The 22,569-nt window shown below is 41.1% G+C and overlaps 1 protein-coding gene across 1 annotated transcript in view; it reads right to left on the reverse strand.

Moving 5' to 3' along the window:
• The window catches only part of LOC127627864 (membrane-associated phosphatidylinositol transfer protein 3-like), a 94,619-nt gene that overhangs the window by 71,694 nt on the left and 356 nt on the right, over positions 1 to 22,569 (reverse strand). The window lies entirely within an intron of this gene.

Genomic DNA, 22,569 nt, shown 5'->3' on the forward strand with positions numbered 1-22,569 from the left:
CTATGATATATCAGAATATAAAATATATAAAATGAATTCCATTGCATTTACTAAACTTAACAAATCATGTAATAAACAGATAACAACCCTAAAAATACCAAATAAATCTGCATTGCGGCTATAAGGGATTGTGTATTGCTTTATTTTCTACTTTGCATTGTTCTTATAGAATTTAGGGCAGCTTCTTAGGAAGGAATTAATTAAATCAGTGGGTATGAATAAATCCATAATTATCCACATTAACACCTTTAATTCATTTTAAAATTTCATTAGACTTTCAATCTGGCCTGTTTATTGTTTTGAACTTGTAGAACTTTTGTGGTTGTTATATTTCTCGAGTGGTTACTTATATAATTGATCCCACTAATGGTGGACACTAGATTGATAGCTATATTCAGATGAGCAGATGGTTTAACATCCGGTATCTTGCCATTTTTCAAATTGAGCTTGTAATGTGAGAAGGACTCTGAAGAATCTCTGGACCTCGCAGAATATCTAGTATAGTCATGGTTCCTATGACTCTGTATTTGTTGGTCATATGTAAGCCTTTATCTTTATCTGACATCCCTAGTTTTGTTCCTCTTTCACCAGTCCTTTAACTGTCTTGATTTACCTTGTTCTAAATCTCTCTTTTGAAGGACTCTCAAAAGCTCTTGCAGCTGATGGCATTTAGATACTTCAAGAAATCATTTTCAGATCGCCTCTGACCATGTGGCACAATCTACTCTCTGGAACCAATTCAATACTTGTTGAGAGAGAAATGTATCAAACCAGCACAAAAACTCAATGGCAGAAAGAAACAACAGCATATTTTCTTTCAAGACAATCCAGCAATAATGATCCAATTATAGGCTCTTAAGTATCTGCTTATTTCAATCCAAATGGCTTTTTTTGGGGGGGTCAGGCAGTGTAGCATTATTGTAACTCATTTCACTCTAATGGTACGTTCAGACCAGAGGCATCACTCATTTTCAATGGCAGCCAGTGTCTCTCAGCGGCGAGAAGCGATGCGTCCGTGGCCGCTGCGTCTTGGCCATTATGGGCATCAGAGGAAAGTTCAACTGCGGGCAACATTATGGCAATGAGTTTGACATGGTTCGGCAGCAACCTATTGGAATATAGAAGTGCTCCACTCTAGCGCAGTCTAGGCCCCTTTAAATATAGTTCACAAAATCAAGCAATCCGAACGAACATTGCCACCTATTTCAACTACGTAAGAACGTCCACGAATCTTCAATAGTGTTGTTGGCAGGGCAGCCAGAGCGAATTTTGATGCTCTCACCTCCTCTGGTCTGAACGCACGGTAAGGGAAACTCTCATCCTTGCAACAATTTCTCAAAGAATCAACATACTTGGGAAGTTAAATGTTCATTCAGTCTTGTAAAGGGTAGACAGGATACAAATTTTATTAAACAACAACAGTGGAGTTTGTTATTGTTAGTGAAGTTCCAACATTACCCAAATGAAAGTTTGTTATACATGCAATGATTTAAGCTTTTGACTTTTCAAATCAAATGCTTTCTTGAACAAATTAATGAACAGACCTTTTCTGTTTCTCCGAACTCACACTTATCAGTCGTCCATGATTTTAGTTCTTTAATCTTCCCATTCCGTCAGAATGACAGAAAATGAGAATTCATAGCGCAACCTCTGAAAGAGTCTAAAAAAGACACTGTAAAAACATTGAGAAGTGGTGCAACGTTCATCTTGCTCAAGTTTACATTCGAAAACAATTTGAAAAACAGCATGAACAGACACAAAACAAGTTCAGTGTGAACAGCCCCTAAGACAACTGACAATCTCAGATGGGCCACTGAAAATTTCAAATGGGCGGCCAGTTGAATAGCCCTGCCCTAAACCAACACCTACACCTAACCGAAAAGCAAATTCTACATGAAAAGCACATTTACTGAAGCCACCGCATCATTTCATGTCACCTCTATGGCACTTTCTCTTCAGTTTAACTCCAAGCATTGTGGCTCGGCCTCCAAGTCTAAAGGCCAACACTCTATCAGGTGAGCTACCAAGGAAGCTAATCATGTTGGAATACGTGTGTAAATGTAGATCTGTAATAAAAGCATTAAAATGTATAGTTTTTAAAATGATGTGTTAGAGTAAAAGTGTTTTGATATCATTATTGTGAATGTGAATATTAGTGGGAATAATAAGTGTTTATAAAGTCCTAAACAGCCATAGTACCTGTTCAGTACCTGATTTGTTTGAAGGTGAATAGAACACACAGATGTTGTAGTGCCTCTAATATTAATTTCACCAGAAAACTGCAGTGAAATGTAGAAAGTGGTACATTTGCTAAAATTTCGTTATAGTAACATTCATTCTATGAGACTAGGTTGCCAATATAGCTTGATTCCATTATGCATTTTAAAATATCAGAAGTTGAGAAAACTTAAAAATTAGGAAACCAGCTTCAGGGCATTTGTCAAACTAGTTAGTTCAACAAACTCAGAAATAAAAGTAGATTTCTACATGTATATCCAAGTTGAACAAGCTTGCTTTTTTAGTGTTTAGAAAAATGTATTATTTGTTAGCCAGACTCCCATGTCAATTTCCACTCCAAGTTAGAGCCACCAACCTACCTATTAGTTGGGCTGTCTTAAAAAGCAGTGAAAGTGATCACCATTAAACCAAAAAAAAACAATTAAGTCAATTTAAAAACTAAAGCAACTTAACCAAAGTGAACACTAGTCAAACAAACAAAACACACTTCAAACTAAAATACAACATTTTACAGCAAGACATCATTAAAACACTAAATAAAGGAAAAGCCATCTATTAATTCTAAACAACAGAGAGTTACATATCGTCATGTGTAACCATGCTTTGACCAATCACACATAAATTCAAGCATAAGGGATTATGGGTATTGCCTCCAGACAAATTGCTACTCCAGTGAGCATGCTCAGTAGCAGATACAACAATATGAAATTCATAGTGCTTATGCTGTGTTCCATTCAATGTCTTATTCGGCATAATCCTTCTTAATATCTCTGTAAAGGGAATATAGACGGGCAAGGAGAAGGCGAGAACCGGCTTGGCAATATAAATAATATTTTAATGATAAACTTAAACAAATGCACAGACACAAACACACACATGACGGTCAGCTGACCGTAAACGATTTCTCTCTCCTCGCACCACATTCCGCAGTCACCCTTTATCCCTCTCGGAGGCTTAATTAGCCTTATAAGGGACCGGGTGTGTATAATCACGACCCGGCCCCGCCCTCCGCCCTGTCACAATCTCCAATCTCTTCCAATAAAGGCATTCCATTGCCAAATGCTCAGAAGATGAAAGCTCCCGTTAGCTTAGCAGGTGTTTGATTGTAACCAGAGACATCTCCTAGCAACCTAATTGATAAACAATGCAGCAATGCTAGCATTTGTGCTACAGATGTACGATTATCAAAAGAGAGTGTCTTTTACCATGTTTTGTACACCTGTCTCTGCAAACGATTGTTAAACAAGCTTTAATAACACATAATGCAATCATGAAACTTTGTACATCTCCCTGGGTGCCGACAAGGTTGTGTAATGTAGCACACCAGCATTTCGGCAAAATCATAATTGAAGATTTCCACACGAGTTTCCAAGAAGGATGTGCGCGACATGATTGAAGACTGGTTTCAGGTGCATGTTGTGCGATCCAGTGAGAATCACTCGTGCAAGTGGTGTGCTCTGCTCTTTCCTACTAAATTTCTGCAGCACAGGAGTGCACGTGCGTCGATACGCCAGCTCCGGTGACAGGATATTGTAGAGCAGATCGTATGCATGATTCAACTGGGCTTCCCTCGATATCATGGCATAGAAGTTTCTAGATGCTTAGATGATCAAAAAATCATATTCATTACAAACATGAAATGCAATTGCATATCTTAAATATTAATTGCAATTGTGTAAAAAAAAAACCTGCATCATGATGTATGGTGTATGTCAACCACCACTGAAGACCAATTTTGACCCAGGAAAAAAAAATGTGTTTGTTGCATTATTGTAATTGAACCAGTTACAATAAGTGAATTGAACAAGAAACAATGAATTTAGCCTCTGTATATTTTCCTAGTCTACATCTGTCACTTTCTTTCTTTGTCTCTCTTTCTTCTCTTAGTCCTCATGTTTTCTTTCCTGCCTTTGTGAGACAGCTGTGTCCCTACTGCCTATCTGCTGTCTGCCACATCTCTGTAGCAGACCAGCCCTGACACAAAGGATCAGTCTCTGATCATCAGACAGAGGATGATGCCCTGCTTGTCTATAAACTGTAGTGGACAGGGGGGATGAAATCTACATCACTATATCAGTAGCACGAAAGCAGCTGCCACAGAGGTCTTCTCGTATACTGCTCCCCTAAAGGCCCAAATATACTTAAATCGAAGAACGAACGGGTATGATGTAATTTAGAACAAAATCTGGCCAAAAAGACTGTGTTTTTGCATTCGTTTCGGTGGTTTGTAACAGCTTGCCTGGGCAAACTTTTAGGGAAACTTGTAACCGACTGCTTAACACCTTCTTACAGCCATTGTTCCATGTCATCGGTAGATGTGACCTGGAGCTCCATCTACCTTGACACAGACAGCTTATTCTGTTGTGTTGTTCAGTCAGTAAAAATCAGTCAACATAAACGCATGGCGTGTAGAGTTATTAGCCAGCTGGTTTTACCTACAGCTGAATGATCATTCATTTAGAGAAATTTACCAAGACCATGTCATAAATTTTTTTGTTTTGTTTAATTAGTCTACAAAAGGAATCAAATCTGCCCAAATACTCACAAGTGCTTATTCACTCATGTGCCATCTGCAGAGATAGCCATTCACACATCTGTCCAAAGTAAACCTAACATCATTCTTTTGTCTTTATTCAGAATCTGCACATTAAAACTTTTATACGCTTACCTTTGCAATAGTATCAGTGTCATCATAAATTACAATAACAGAGTGTAATCGGAGCATATTTTGCCTGTGTATAGCATGTTAGCGCATTAGCATCATGAATGAATAATGTAAACAAGACGAATTAAAAATTGTCTGCCACATATATATAAAATTAAATCATTTTCTAGTGGTTAAAACAACTTATTTTACTGATCTCTTGTGAATTCTACTCATAGAATGAGGAGTAATGTTTATAAAATTGATAACACATTTTAAAGTCACATTAGTTAAGGTGTGACTGGTGTCTGAATGTTCGGAAACAGTATACCGTTTCTCGGCTGTTTTGAACTTATTTTTACCCCTGAAAGAAAAACTAATGAGAACTTCTACATATACTATAGATATGGTGCATATGCTAAGTATATTGGGGCCTTTAGGCTTTCAGTTCTGAGAACCAACCATTTAATCCAACAAAAAAGAATAGAGCTTTAACTGCCATGTTTACTGCAATTTGTAAGGTAAGACTAATAATCAGCTACAGAAGCGAGGAAATATGTGTAGCATTGCTAAAACCACACAGATAATCTCTGCATGTCACACATATGCGTTTTTAAATTTACAGTAAAATAATGGCAGCTATGGTTGCTAGAACTTTATCGAAATATATATATATATATATATATATATATATATATATATATATATATAGTGATGATGTAACATGATCACATGGGAAATTGACATGTTGCTTCCAAAAGTTCATGTACCCTGAAATTAACCCCATACTGACAAAAGCCCATTCCCCATCAGACCTATTCCATTATGCTCATCTTTCCATCTAGCGTTACTGATACCGTTTTATGCAAATGGCCTCCAAGACATGGGTTCTGGTCCCATGGGAACCAGGAAGTAATCGCATTTACATAAACAATGAGCTCAAATTGGAGGTTGCATTTTCACTCTAAAATTAAAATTTTACTAGGGCTGTTGATTTAACACGTTGATTTAGTGTGATTAATTACATTAAAATAAGAAGTGTTAAAAAATGTATGCAATTAATCGTGCCTTCTGAACCGCAGTGCTGGGAAGTAACTGGTTACATGTAATTTGGATTACATAATCAGATTACAAGAACGATTACTTGTAATTAGATTAGTAATGTAATCAGATAATTAAATTGCATTTTAAAATACTTAGAATCAGATTACAGTTACTTTAATAGATTACATGATTACATATTCATATATCGATCCCTCTAATTCTTCATTCTTAATCAGCCTACAGCTTATATTAGTCAACTTTTCGAGAGTTTTCCAATTAGTGTGTAATTGCACACACAAACCTGATTCTATCGACCAGCCTTAATTACACTTAAGGTGGAGCAGTAATCCACACATAACTGATTGCATAAGTGCGGTAAAGTTTGTTTTAGTTTCACGAACTGCTGTTGTACTCAGCTTAAAAAATTTACATACGTTGATTAACAAAAAACTGGTCTAATATGTTAATGCCAAAATTGTCAGAATAAAAACATTTTAAGAGCCTTTTTTATTTCAATCAGAAACAGCCACACAAAGTAGCCGGTAAAACACACAAAAAATCATATCAATCCTCAATATTTTGAGCAACATTATGTCAAAATGTTTATCCAACTCAAATGCATGTGACATCAAATAAACAAGAATTAGGTCAAAATTGTTACAAAAATGTAATCAAGTAGGTTGCATTCTTGACAGCTGGATGAAGTACAACAGAATGCAGGGATCTCGGGATGCAATTTTTAAAGTTTCAACTACTTATACTTCAAACAGCATCCTAAAAACTTGCCGTTTATGACTGTGAAAACCAATAAGATGCTCCATAAAGCTGATGCTTATGTACATAAACGACAATATAATTAAAAATAGGGCAGAAGGAACACAAGAATACATACTGTGAGAACAGGTCAGATTGATGAGCTCAATTGCAAAATGGATTGCTGTTGATTGTAGGCTTTTTCTATGATATGAGAATAAAACAACCAATATATTGACCTCTTTTTGTTTTGTCAAATTAATGCTTTACTTATCTGCCACAATAATGCAATTTATTTAAATCTGATTAAACACTGTATTTTAATTATTATTTAAAAAATTGCAGCTCTACTTTTTACCTGACAATAAACCTTGATATGGTTGGGGCTTGGGTTAGGGGGTACAGCACTTTAGTTGTCACTAGTCTGATTTCTTCCCATATATGGCAAGGTAACTAACAGCTAACCAATGAACAGGCTTTTATTGTAGCATTTTGACATTCTTTTTCCATTGAGATTACTAACTTTTTCAGTGCTGCGGAAAAACTTACACTTCCATTCGGTCCATTATATTTAAGCTGCTATTACACAGTCATTTAATGCAGTTACACTTAAAAGCACTTTAAATAAACCTAAAATGCACATTTTGGCTATCTGCATATAAGAGGCGTCTAACTGTGTGAATGGAAGCAGAAAGAGAGAGAAAGAGTGAAGGAAAATGAAAAGGGAGAGAAAAATTACAATTCAATCATGCTTAGTGGTTTGACAAGCTCTGTAGCTCAAATGGACTTTTTAACACGACACAACATGGTTCTCTTACGAGAGGTTCTCTCGTATTGCGTAAGCTAGCTTACGCTACGGGAAAGATTCATCTTTTCTGAGATATTGAAGCCAAAAAATTATCCTTAATTTTTGTATCCATTGTCAATGCAGTGCGGCAGCTGCAGACCTTGAGCTCTCTAGCTAGCGAGCTCATAGGTTGCTCTGCGGCAACTGCTGCAGCCTATAGACGAGCTTGGGCGAACTCGCATCCAATGAGAGGCGTCCGCGCGCTCACTGCATCAAAGCCCGCCAAAATGGGCGTGACTAGAGTGCATATAAGCGTAGTTCGTAGGCTGGAACCCTGATTTTCATCTCTTCAGCGAAGCTCTCCGCATCACTGACCTGGAAGCCGCGTCGCCGTTTGAGGGGCATCTAGCAAGCGTGGACAGCGCTAGAAGAAGCCGGCCGTCTCAGCCACCTTCAGCCATCCTGCGAGCTACGCCATCCGACGACGTATCCTTTTATTCAGCAAGCTAGTTCTCACGAACTATTCACAAAAGAGTACGAGCGTCTTTTTCAAGATGCCTCGCTCCACTTGCGCCTCATGTCGCGCCCTTCTCAGCACAGGAGACCGCCACATCATCTGCGCTCTCTGCCTGGGACTGGGGCACGCAGAGCTCGCCCTCACTGAGGGCGGATGCGATTTCTGCGAGGAGCTACCGATGTCGACCCTGCGGGCTCGACTCGAAGCGGTCAAAGCAGAAACCGCCAGCCGCCTTACCCTCAGCCGCGCAGGAAGAAGCGCCGCTCACAAAGGCTGCCGGAAACTGTGGTTGAAGCGACTGCCTCGCCGGAGCCTCTCCCTCGAGCATCGCTTTCACCCTCCCCGACCCCGGGACGCGCAGTTGCCGCCGAGCGGCCGCACTGCTGCCATCTCGGATGACGAAGCGGAGGATAAGGGCCGCTGTTCCATCATGGCTTCGGACAGCGAGGAGTGGACAGGCTCCCAAGCCTCCTCCTCAGCCCAGGAATCCAGCAGGACCCGCGCCGGAGTCGAGGGGAGTTAACACGCCTCCTCACACAGGCCGTCGACCGCCTCGGGCTCGAGTGGTCACCGCCCCTGAGCAGGCACCCAACAGACTCGACGGCTGCTTTCTTCAAAGCCATCGCCGCTCTACACCCGCGGCCGGGCCGCTCCCTTCCTGCCGGAATTACATACGGAGCTTGCAAAGTCGTGGAACGCTCCTTTTTCAGCCAGGACCCGTTCACACGTCTCCACCTCTCTCGCGTCGGTGGACGGCGCCACTGAGAGAGGCTACTCCTCCATCCCCCGGTCGAGGACTCGGTAGCAGCACACCTTTGTCCGCCCTCCGCGAGATGGCGTTCCAAGCCTGTGCTCCCGTCTAAGGCCTGCAGAGCGACTTCCGCCTATGTTGGCCGCGCCTATTCCGCCGCCGGCCAAGCCATCTGCTCTGCACTCAATGGCCGTTTTACAGATCCTACAAGCAGACCTTCTTCGGGAGTGGGATGAGAAAGGCAGGCACCCAGAGGCTGTTACTGATCTACGAGCGCGACAGACCTCGCCCTTCACGCTACCAAAGCTGCAGCCCAAGCTCTAGGGAAGTGCATGGCCTCGCTGACTGTGACCGAGAGACACTTATGGCTAACACTAGCCGACATGGGAGAAGCAGAGCTCCACGTTCCTCAACGCACCGCTCTCTCCAACCGGTCTCTTCGGCTCCGCGGTGAGTGGCATTGTTGACCGCTTCTCAGAAGTCCAGAAAGCCACCCAAGCCATGAACCTCTTCCTGCCGCGTCGCGCTAGCTCCTCTGCAGGCCGCTCACGTGATCAGCCTCCTGCACGAGCCTCTTCACAGCGCCCAGTTCAACAATCTCAGACTTCTCAGTGTTGACAGGGCGGCCGCCCTCGATCAGCGCTCAGACAGCCGCCGCAGACCGCCGCCCCGCGGGCCTCGATCTAAGGTAGCGCTTGAAACCCGAGCAGCCGAAGTCTTCCTAACTGTGTTGAACAAGCGACGGCTCAGTCCGCCGCGGCCGGACCACTGTCAAAGCTTTACCCCCTGTCAGTCCCCTTCTCTCAGGCTACTACAGTGGTGAATTTAGCAGCCAACAAGCCGGTGACACTGCCCGCTTGCCTGCACTCAAACGCCGTTTTCACGGCGACCCAAATAAATCTTGTAAAGAGCAAACATGTCTTATGTGTAGAAAAAGTGCCCACAACCCAACACGGTTCGCCCCTACACACAAGCATAACACATCCCGTGCCCCTATCAGAGCATGCTGTCATAAAGCGGTTACGAACCGCTCGAGCGTCAGAGTCAATGAAGGCGCCCACAAATGCGTCGCGGCGCCCATTCTCTGCCCGCTCTGTCACACGACCAGCCCTATGTGTAGAAAATGTGCCCACAATCCAGTGTTCACTTCTGCACACAAGCACTGCATGTCTCGTGTCCCCACCAGAGCACGCTCACATAAAGCGGTTACGAACCGCTCGAGCGCTAGAGTCAATAAATGCGCCCACAAACCACTGTGAACACGGAAGCAGCGTGCATGCTTCGTTCAGAAATAGCAAGCCTTCTGTGCAAAAGGGCCATAGAAAAAGTGCCACCCTCTCTGAGCGAGTCGGGGCTTTACAGCCGTTATTTTCTTGTTCCCAAGAAAGACGGCGGCCTCAGACCCATATTAGATCTCAGGGTTTTGAACAAGGTGCTTGCAAAAAGACCGTTCAAAATGCTTACAATCAGGAAACTCCTCGCGCATGTGCGCCAGGGGGACTGGTTTATTTCTCTCGATCTGAAAGATGCATACTTTCAGATTCAGATAAATCCCGTCACAGGCCATTCTTGAGATTAGCCTCGACGGCCAGGTTTATCAATACACCGTCCTTCCGTTCGGCCTGTCCTTAGCACCCCGTACTTTCACGAAGTGCATGGATCGCGGCGCTCGCACCCCTGCGGATTCAGGGTTTGCGAATTCTGAACTATTTGGACGACTGGCTGATTATGGCTCAGTCACATATGGAGCTTCTGTCTCACAGAGCAGTTCTCCTCAGCCATCTGAACAGTTTGGGTCTTGCAGTCAATTGGACCAAGAGCTCACTACAGCCCAGTCAGACCATTTCCTTCCTGGGAATAGAACTAGACTCCGTGGCAATGACGGCTCGCTTATCTACACAGCGCGCGACGCCGTGTTCAGCGACTAGCGCATCTTTTCAGATGAACAGCCTCACGCCTCTGAAGAAATTCCAGAGAGTGCTAGGTTACATGGCCTCAGCCGCAGCAGTACTTCAGCTGGGTTTACTGCACATCGCCCGCTTCAGCATTGGCTAAACACCAGCGCGTCTCGCCGGGCTTGGGCCACAGGCCGCCAGCCCATCAAGGGGACTCAGACCTGCATATCAGCTCTGCAGCCCTGGACAGTGGCCGAATGGTATCAGCGGGGAGTGACAATGGGAGCTGTATCTCGCCGAAAAGTCATCTCGACAGGCAGCGTCCAACACGGGTTGGGGCGCGGTCTCGCGAGGGCTCTCCGGTTTTGGCCTATGGTCAGTTCAGGAAAAGCTCCTTCACATAAATTGTCTGGAAATGATAGCGGTCGATGCGCGCTCGTGCGCTTTCTCCCGGTCATTCAGGGTCACCACGTCCTGGTCCGTTCGGACAACAGATCTGTGGTATCCTACCTAAACCGTCAGGGCGGTGTCAGATCCAGGAACCTCTTCCATCTGACAAAGCGCATACTGAGTTGGTCCCAGTGCCACCTGCGCTCGCTGAGGCGGCGCGCGTGCCAGGCCACCTGAGCGGCGGCCGGACAGACTGTCCAGAGACAATATTCCCCAGGGGAATGGTCCTGCACGCTCAAACAGTCCAGGCGTTATGGCACCTATTCGGCAGAGCAGAGATAGACCTCTTTAGCGTCCAAAGAGAACTCTCACTGCCCAATATTTTTCTCAGCGAGGCGCAGCTGGCCCAGGACTGGCCCAGGCGCCCGCTTACGCCTTCCCTCCGTCTCGCTATTGCCACAGGTAATGCAGAGGATCAGGAAACGCGTCACTCGGTGCTCCTCATAGCCCGCGTTGGGAGAATCAGACATGGTTCCGGAGCTTACGCAGCTGTCACTGACAGCGCCGTGGCCCATCCCAGTGAGAGCAGATCTCCTCTCTCAAGCTCGCGGCACAATCTGGCATCCCCACCCAGAGCGCTGGGCTGCATGCGTGGGTGATCAGCGACTATCCGTCGCTCTGCCAGAAGGAGTAATAAACACCATCATACACGCTAGAGCCCCTTCCACGAGAAGACTCTATGCGTCAAAATGGTCTGTGTTCTCAAAATGGTGCACCGACAGAGACCTGGACCCACGGACATGTGGGGTGTGCGTCGCTGCTCGTATTTCTACAAGAGCTGCTGGATAAGGGCAGATCCCCATCCACGCTCAAAGTGTATGTGGCGGCCGTTGCGGCGTTCGCTGAACCCCTGCACGGCCAGTCATGGGGTAAAAACGAGCTGGTCATCCGCTTCCTCAGGGGAGCTAGAAGGATGAACCCCAGCGCCCCCATCGGTTCCTATCTGGGATCTTTCTATAGTTCTCGAAACTATGAAAGCCCCCTTTCGAACCACTTCAATCCGTGGATTTGAAATACCTTTCACTCAAAACCGTTTTCTGACTGCCCTGTCATCAGTCAAACGTGTGGGAGACCTTCACGCGCTGTCTGTCAGCGCTGCGTGTCTTGAGTTTGGACCAAGTGACTCCAAGGTCATTTTAAAGCCTAGACACGGCTATGTTCCCAAGGTGATCGGTACTCCTTTCAGAGCACAGGTCATTTCCCTATCGGCTGCCAGCACCGGATAGCGAACGCGACGCCAATCTCCTTTGCCCGGTCAGAGCACTGAGATTGTATACTGCGCGCTCCGCTGCTTTCAGACGCTCCGAGCAGCTTTTCGTTTCGTTCGGAGGGCGCACCAAAGGTCTCGCCGCCTCGAAACAGACACTATCTAGATGGATAGTGGACGCTATTGCTGCTGCATACGCGTCAAAAGACCTGCCATGCCCGTTGGGCATTAGGGCTCACTCCACTAGAGGCATGGCATCCTCGTGGGCATGGTCCAGCGGAATTTCCATTCACGACATATGTGTGGCAGCGGGATGGACTTCCCCTCCACCTTTGTCAGATTTTACAATATGGAAGTGCCCGCTCTGCAGGCAAAACTACTAGCGGTTTAATACGCTACAGCTCCCCTGGTGAGCTGCACTGATGGGACACATTCCACACAGACCGGCACCGCCGCTCTGTCGCTTCCGTCCTACTATGTGCTTATGTATTACACAATCAATGACCCGCATTCTTGCCGGCCAAATATTATTTCCTCACTCATAAGGGCTCCCCGGGTCCCCCTTAATTCCCTGGGGCTCATACAGTGGATGCTTGGCACGCACGGCGTTGACAATGGGTTCCCGTAGCGTAAGCTAGCTTACGCAATACGAGAGAACCTCTCGTAAGAGAACGTATCGGTTACCTAACGTAACCTCGGTTCTCTCTAGATGAGGGAACAAGTATTGCGTAGTCGGCCGTGCTTCAGCGCCACGGCTGACTTTTCGCTTCAGTCAATGAAAACCAGGGTTCCAGCCTACTGAACTACGCTTATATGCACTCTAGTCACGCCCATTTTGGCGGGCTTTGATGCAGTGAGCGCGGACGCCTCTCATTGGATGCGAGTTCGCCCAAGCTCGTCTATAGGCTGCAGCAGTTGCCGCAGAGCAACCTATGAGCTCGCTAGCTAGCGAGCTCAAGGTCTGCAGCTGCCGCACTGCGTTGACAATGGATACAAAAATTAAGGATAATTTTTTGGCTTCAATATCTCAGAAAAGATGAATCTTTCCCGTAGCGTAAGCTAGCTTACGCAATACTCGTTCCCTCATCTAGAGAGAACCGAGGTTACGTTAGGTAACCGATACGTTATATAGCCTGAACACCAAGAGTAAATTAGAGAGACAAAAGTGATTCAAAGTCAAACTTAGTCTACACAAAATGCTGCAGCTGTGCAGATGTGTCTAACCCTTTCTGAAAGATGGAAATCTCCCATTAAGGGATTGCTCTCTAATTAACAACTGCTGAAAAGTAATGCTCAATTTAACAACCCTACTCCTTATCCAAATATCTTTGTTTTAGCTTTTTGTTATGCCACAGTATCAGACTGCTTTTGTCAATGTTTCTCCCACAAAACAGAACAATAGCATTAGACAGCACAGCTGTCCAATCCAGTGTCTCAGTATGAGCAGTGCCACTATCACCAGAGAAACAAGAGCATCACTCACAGGGCACAACAGTGTCTTTGTGTTTGTAATTTTGTCTGATCAGACATGAACTGAGCGAGGCTGAATACAACAGAGACACAGGTTAATTTAGGCTATTGAAACACATCAGATAAGATGGGGAACGCCGTTTGATGTTCTGTAATACACATATCTTAAGAAGTATGGCACAGTTAGCAGATAAAACCCCATGTGTTTTGATGTTTGCCATTGCTTTTATGTCTGGACCAATATCCCTTCCCTGTGGATTCTCATGTCAATCACACATAACATTATGAGACAACAAACTGTTAGAATCAACATTTGTGCCTTAAAGTGACAGTTAACCCAAAAATAAAATTCTACCATCTATTGCATTAATTCTCTTTTTTTTTTTCATACAATGAAATTGAATGGTGACTATTCCATCTCCTTTTGTGTTCCACAGATAAAAGAAATTGATTATTATGGATTTGGAACAACATGAGGGTTAGGACAATATAAACTATCCCTTTTAGAGTTTTGATTATTTTCTGTACTTTGATTTTCCTGCTATCATGGATCATGTGTGAAATGCTTTTGAAAATATTATATAAATGGGGCCTTTTCTTCTAATTCTGTGCACACAAAGTTGACTTTAATTGCATCTGCTGTGGTAGAATTTAATGAAAGCATTTCCCTAGTAACCATCTTAACAGCATTCTATTTATGTAACAGACAGTTGCACATATAAAATGAAACACAGCATGCAAACAACAAGCAGCATTGTCCATAGAAACGTGACACATGCTCTTTAGATTACATGCTATGCCACTGACATGGCAGTGTCGGCTCTTTCAATACTGGAAATCTTTTATGTGAATGAAGGATACAAATGTCCACAGCTCTCTCTGTCCCACTCTCTTCAAATAATGTCAATCTCTCAGAAAGCCTGTCAGTCTTTTGAAGTTAAACTTTCTCAGCAATGCAATTATGCAACACTTGAAAATCTTTAAAACTAATTAGTGAAATGAATGTGCATATATGTTATTAAAGGGATGGTCCACCCAAATAATGTAATTTACTCACCCTTTCGTTGTTCCAAACCCATAATTTCTTTCTTTTAAAGGCAGAAAGTAGAGACTTCCAGCATCGGTCACCATTCACATTCACTGTTTCTTTTTTTCCACAATTTAGGACAATGGTGACAGAACTTCCCAATCACTAACATTCTGTGGGAAATATCATTTTGGGTTCCACAGAAGAAAGAAAGTCATTTGGGTTTAGAACAATGTAGAGGTGAGTAAATGATGAAAGAATCTTCATTTTTGGGTAAACTATACCATTAATGTTATTTAGGCTTTAATGATTGTGTAATATAATTGTAGTCCGTTATCAAACATAAAAAAGAACAATCAATAAAAAACATGGTATTCCACCCCGACCCTCATTAGAGACAGGATAACAAATATACACCAATGATCAATTAAACGGTCACTCTATCCTCATTCAAGTACCTTTTGAAAAGCTTTATGTTGTATGTCTGTTACTAATATAACTAGAATGTATGAGCCATAGCTGCATATAGACTGGACACAACATTGTATCAGTGACAAATAAGTTACAATTTACATTAATGTTCTTTTTGTTAAAGGTTTCTTTGATTTACATTTTTTTATTTATTTATTTTTTTTTATGCATTTGGCAGACACTTTTATCCAAAGCAACTTACAATGCACTTATTACAGGGACAATCCCCCCGGAGAAACCTGGAGTTAAGTGCCTTACTCAAGGACACAATGGTGGTGGCTGTGGGGATCGAAACAGCAACCTTCTGTTTATCTGTTAAGTGCTTTAGCCCACTACTCCACCACCACTCCACAGCTTCTACAAAGTGTTCATTCATGACTAATAAGTCATTTACAAAAGCATAATAAAAATGATATGCAGTTAAAGCAACAAGCATAAAAAATGGCAACTTTCAATTAACACTTGACAGATAGTAAGCATTATAACTTACAAGTTATAAATGCTTAATTAACCCTTAAAGCTCTGAAGGTGTTTTTAAAGATTTCCTGTTTCAGTGGCATACCTAAGATTAAAGGCTTATAACTTGACAAAAAACTAATAAACACACAAAAAAAAACAAAGAGGGTCAAGTGTTTGGTATCATTGTAAAATAAAACTTTTCACTTTTTTAATGATATTGATAATGATACATTCTGGGACTCTCAACACAAGAAACTGCTGAAAAATAAAAACAATAAACAAAATTAGCTAATTAATTTACTTTTACTCTTATATGACATTACCTGTATATATATATATATATATATATATATATATATATATATATATATATATATATATATATATATGGGTGTAAATAAGGTAGCTCCAAAAAACTGCTTTTGTCAGATCATGTCAAACTATTCTGTCCAACAAAATAAACTGGCAACTGTGCTTGCCAGAATAATTATGTAAACCAATACAGTAAAAACGTAAACAACTTTACAAGCAACCTATAAATTTTACAGTTTACAACTGTTGCAATTTACATGACCAAGCTGGCATTGTTTAAAAAAAAAAATAATAATTTAAATTAGAATTACAGTAAAAATAAAAAACGGATAACCTTGATAGTAACCTTCTGAAACTATAAAAATCTGCTTTTCACTTTATAATGTTGTTAATCACCATAAATATTACAGACGAGCACATGATGACAGGGGCGAAAATTTCATCAAAATGTTGGGGGGGACAATAAACATAACAATTCTCAAGAGCAATGTTTGAAGGGGACACCAGGGTTTTTTTGTTGTTGCCCCGTTTGCATTTGTATTATTTTATTTCTTAAAAAATTATTTTAAGAATATATCATTATATTATTTACATTACACATAATTTAATTATATTTTAGGGGGGGTCCTGAACCCCCCGCAATTTCCGCCTATGCATGATGACATGATGTTTACCAATGGTGTCTCTTCCAGAGACGATGACCAATAATCATGTAGAGAGAGCACTCAGTGTCACTCACACAAACACTAAACACCATCAGGGTAACACATGTAAAAATTGAATTAATTCAGTAAACATTAATTAAACTACATTAAATATGAAACAGAACACACCAAATGTGCATAACTGATATTAAAAATAAGAAGAAACATAACTATTCCCATAAAATATAATGAAATGTAATGGGTCACGCAGGGAATTCTGGGAACTCCCGGTAACTTTTTTTACTGTAATTATAACAATAATTTACTGTAAAAAGTACATGTACTCTCTTGTTATACATAATGTAAATTTTTACCATTAATTATAGAGGACTGTCTTGCTTTTTACACTTATTTTTTTTTTTACCACATTTTATTGTAAAAACTACTGTATTGTCTTTTAAAATCTATTTAATAAATGTACTGTATATTTTACAGTTAATATTCATGAATCAATTTACAGTTTTTAACCATTAAAATTACAGATAATTTTTTGTGTATGTAACATTGTGCTTCGTGTGGACTATCTAATGATCTATGCATCCGATTGCCTTGTGTGTGGGCTCATTTGAAAAATAATCACCTCCTCTAAAACGCGGCATAAGCAACACCCACATAATTGTCAAAGACATATACTTAGCTATTACTCACTGTATTTTTGTCTGTGATTACAACAAATAGGCTGTTTGTATTCTTGAGAGCTTTCCAACAACACATGACACATGGTTAATTGATCAGTTTAATGTTTTTACTGATTGTAATAAGGGGACCTTCCTAAAATAATTGCCTAAGTCATTTTTTGACAAAAATGATTTTTTTGCATAAGTCATCTCCTCATGATGCTGGCCACCTTTGGTAAAATCGCCCACATCCTCAGTTGAACAGATCATGCAATTCTACCCCTATAGTATAATGGCCTATGTCAAGTGTGTGACTTAGGCCGTTTTATTTTGCCTAAGTCAAAAGGCAATGAGACAATTTTACAAGTTTTTTAAGATGGCAGGTGCATCAAGAAGATGGAAAAGCTACTCAACCTCTGAAGTTATTTCCATGATTCAGGGTTCACCCCCTACTGGTAAGTGATGAGGTTTACTATAGACTATAAATGCATAAAAATATTGTGTTTTTGTCTTTTTATTTAGTCTTTTTAGTCAGCATTTTAGTCAAGAAAAATAGCTAAGTCAAGCTAGCATTAGGCTTTCTGTTAACTCTTTTCTGTATTTTTAAACAATATTTCATCTAGTTTTTGTCTAATTTTTTCCACATTACATGATCTAATTAAGAAAGATTTGAATAGGCTTTATTGTAATCAAACATCTAGAAACGATGTGTATATAATCGGTTTGGTTGTAAAATGTAGCTATTACCTGAATGAAATGAAATCGAATGCATCGTCCTGTGGAATCATTCATTCACAGACAGCATACGAAGATGTTCAACTAATAAATATCTTTATTGCTGGCAAACAAAATAATTAATTTGCAGATTTGCTTTCACTAGACTGTACTGTATGGTCCACGGCCACTTCATCCAACGCTTGATGTTCTTAAATCTTCCTGTTACGAGTCCGAGTGTGAAACCCTCAGATTAGTGCGTGCAGGAAACCGAACAAATCATTCAAACTGATTCGCGAACTGATTTAGACAGTTCGGTCAACTTATTTCATTACGTCTTTGAAGAGAATCGACACAAAAGAGTGATTCATTTGTCAATTGAGCATCGCTCGTGCCCAGAAAAAAAGTATTTGAACAGAATCGACTCAAAAGAGGGATTCATTGTTAATTGAGGATCGCGCATGCCCAGAAAAAAAAGATACAGCCCGCTTGGAATAAACTATGCATTTAACAACTTATTGGGTTAAAATAAAGGGTCCCACTTTATATTAAGTGGCTTTAAGTACTATGTACTTACATTGAAATTAATAACTTGATACAATGGACTTATTGTGTAAATACATGGTTTTACATTGTACTTATATTTTAAAAATACCAGAATGTAATAACAGCTGTAATTAATGTAAGTAATTACATTTTTAATTACACAGTTGACCCTTCCCTTACACCTTAACCTACCCTTAAACCGACCCATACCACCACACCTGTCCATCTTACCAGTATCACACCTCAATAGAAGCAAAAGTGTTTTACAATACAACATGAACACAATAAGTAGTACATTGTACTTATTTTTCGATGTAAGTACATAGTACTTAAAGCCACTTAATATAAAGTGTACAGGTAAACGTAAAAGTTTTTTCATTAGATATGTACTCGAGTTAAAGTAAAAGTAGCCTACCGACATTTAAATCTACTCTTAAAAGTAAAAAAATTCCAAATAAATACTCAAGTAAATGTACTTCGTTACTACCCACCTCTGACCACAAAACAATTAATGTTTTTCAGAATCGTCACACATTTGTGACTGTACACCTCAAAGAGTTTAAATGTTTTTTCTTTTTTGTAGGAGATGCACTTGACAATGAGGTCAATAGCAGGTCAAGAGCAGGCAGGAGCACTGATCAGGTCACATCCACTGAAAATGACAACGAGACCATAACTCTAATCCTAGATTATGTAGATTTTGTAACAGGCCAAGACTCAGTTTCAGATGGAGCAGAAAATACCTCAAACACTCCTGTTGATGTTGTTGAAGATGCCAAGCAGATACATTCACACCATGAAGAGGACATATCTGATGATTTCATCAGAGATCCAGACTATAACCCATCCTGTGATGAGTCCTCTGCCCCTGAAAATGAAGACAGCCTAACCATGGTGGCAACAACTCCAGAACAGCAGGATGAGGATGTTGCTTTAAACAATACGGTCAAAAGGAAAAGAAATAAATGCCTTAGTACGGGAACATGGAAACAAAATGAATCCAAGGAGAAACGTCTCAAAGGAATATCATACAAGAGCAAAAGTGGCAAAGAAATAAGTGCAAAGGCTATGGGTCCTCCCTGCAACTCGAAGTTCTGTCAGCGAGTCTCAACTCAAGACTGCCAAGTTATTACAGAAGAGCAGCAGCAGTGGATATTTCAGAAGATTTGGGCAATGAACACCTGGGAAGAACGTCGGTTATACGTCACCACTTTGGTCACAAAGGTTAACATCAAGCAAAAGAAAGTTGCTGAGGGATCCCGACGCAGTTCATCATTGTCCTACCAACTGAAGCTTCAAGATGGAACGATTCTCAAAGTGTGCAAGGCACTTTTTTCATCTACACTTGGTCTCCCTGAAAGAACCATTACAGACTGGCTGAACAAAGACACCCTCGACCATGACGAACAAGCAGCAGTGCCTCCGTCTAAATCTGGACCTATGAGTGGCAAGCATGCAAAGCTTGAAGCTGATGTCAAGGATTTCCTTAAGGACTGGTTGAGGGACCAACCCACTGTTGATTCACACTACTGCAGAAGCACAGAGACTTACAAAAACAAGAAGTTCCTTCACCCAGGCACAACCATCTCCCAACTACATCGGGAATATCAACAGGCAGCTGCAACTACTGGAGTGAGGGCCGTTGGAATACGATATTTCACAGATGTATTCCATGAAGAAAACTATTCTGTATTCATTCCGCGAAAAGATCAGTGTGATGTTTGTGTTTCATTCAAGCATGGGAATATCAGTAAGGCCAAATATGATGCACATGTCACCCAGAAAGATGAAGCGAGGCAAGAGAAATTCTCTGACAAGGATTCTGCGAATAATGAGAAGTCAGTTTGGACAATGGACTTGCAAGCTGTGCTGCTGTGTCCAAAAACCCAAGCCAGCAGCCTGTATTACAAAACGAAACTGCAGGTCCATAACTTTACCCTCTTCGACTTGAGATCAAAAGAAGGATACTGCTACATTTGGGACGAATCAGAGAGTGACCTGAGTAGCGAGGTATTTGCACATCTTCAATATCGCCATTTTGAAGGTGTGATCAAAGACCATCCAGAACTCAAAGAGATCATAGTGTGGAGCGACGGTTGCGGTTATCAGAACCGCAATGCAGGTGTGGCGAATGCATTCTCTGAGCTTGCGAGGAAATATGGGGTACTAATAACACAGAAATACCTTGTTGCAGGCCACAAACAAATGTGAGTGTGACAGCATGCATAGTACTATTGAACGCAAAATAGTTACGGATGTCTTTACACCGAGAGACTACGTCATCATACTCCAGACTGCAAGAATCAACCCATCACCTTACCATGTGAAGGTGCTCAAGCATGATGAGTTCCTGAAAATGAATGGATCTTACTTCACTAGCATCAGACCAGGCAAAAAGGCTGGAGATCCGACTGTGCATCATTTGCGGGCTATTCAGTTTGGCAGTGAAGGCAAGGTCCATTTCAAGCTTTCCTTTTCGGGGGACTCTGTGTGGGAAGAACTGCCACAGAGGGTGCAGTTGCCAAAAGAGCCGATACTATGGATACGAATGTTTCCATGTGGTCGGCCAATCAAGGAGAGAAAGTTCCAGGACCTCCAGTCAATGAAACACATCATGCCTGTTGAGTGTCATCACTACTTTGATAATTTGCCACATTAATAGGCATCAGGCAAGAACCCAGCAAAGAGCTGGAGGTAGAAGGGAGGAGATGCACATGCCTCCTCAGAATGATGTTTAGTTTGTTTGTTAGTGTTTTATTGTTGACAGAGTTGTCAATTTAAAATTGCCTAAGTAACAAAGGCATGTTTAAAAATCTGCCTAAGTCATTTATTCCCGTTACGTTACATATTGACATGCATTGTTATTAGTATGTCAATAGTCATCTTATGCCATAACCTTTTTGAGTGACATTATCAATAAATATCATATATTCAATTATTGGTTCAGTGTTTTGTGTTTTCTGAGAAAAGTTAAAAAATGACTTAGGCAATTATTTTAGGAAGGTGACGAAGATCTACAGTGCAATTTTTGTTTTTGATTAATGATCAAAACAAAACACTTCTGATTTGTCTGCGAATTTCAAAGCATTTTTTCAGTTTTGGTCATGATGTCAGCATGCATTGTAAAGTACAGTTTATAAGCTTTCAAATGATACCTATTTTGTGTTGGTCAAGACTAGTTATTCATATTTTGACGATTTTGTCTTGCATAAAATGCCCTAATTCATCATTTATGTCATAGCAAAATAGATTATTATAGTGAGATTAAAAGGAGTGATGTCACTTTGCTACAGTCTATTTTGTATTTCTATTATTAACAGTAGCCTAATGTGCTTGTGTTGTCACTTTCCTTGTCACATTTATGTCATAAGAATGATTTTCCAGTCCTCTGCAAAAACACTTTGCAGATCTTCAAGATCATTCACTGCATCATATAATAAAGCCTGATCACCATTTCTTCACTTTTATGTACAGAATCTCCTTAATAGTTGCTTCACATGTGTCCCAATTAAGGTACATTTAGGTTACTCATGTTGAATAAATGTTATTAAGCATTTACTACATGTTAGGTATAATGGTTCACTATTTGGCAGATATTGTATAAAAGTCACCCTTTTATGCTTGTTATAACCACATGTCAATGATTTAATACTGCGTTTCATTTGTAAATAAATTATTGGTCAATGATGAACCGCTTAACAAAGGGAACATTAATGGAAAATGGTACCATCAAGTCAAAATAGTCAATAGTTTACCAAATTACCTATGACAAAATAACAGTGAGATAAACTCATACACTAATACGTCACGCATATACATAAAAAAACAAGCATGCACTTGGCTTGCATTAGAAAGAAAAACATCGGTATGTAAGGCAGACACCGGAGCCAATTTTAAATGCGAGACCACTTCATTTTCTCTCTTATTTATTGAAATAATAAATCATTTAAAATGCAGTTCTGT

This window comes from Xyrauchen texanus, chromosome 34, assembly GCF_025860055.1.
Source record: "Xyrauchen texanus isolate HMW12.3.18 chromosome 34, RBS_HiC_50CHRs, whole genome shotgun sequence".
NCBI classification, from domain to species: domain Eukaryota; kingdom Metazoa; phylum Chordata; class Actinopteri; order Cypriniformes; family Catostomidae; genus Xyrauchen; species Xyrauchen texanus.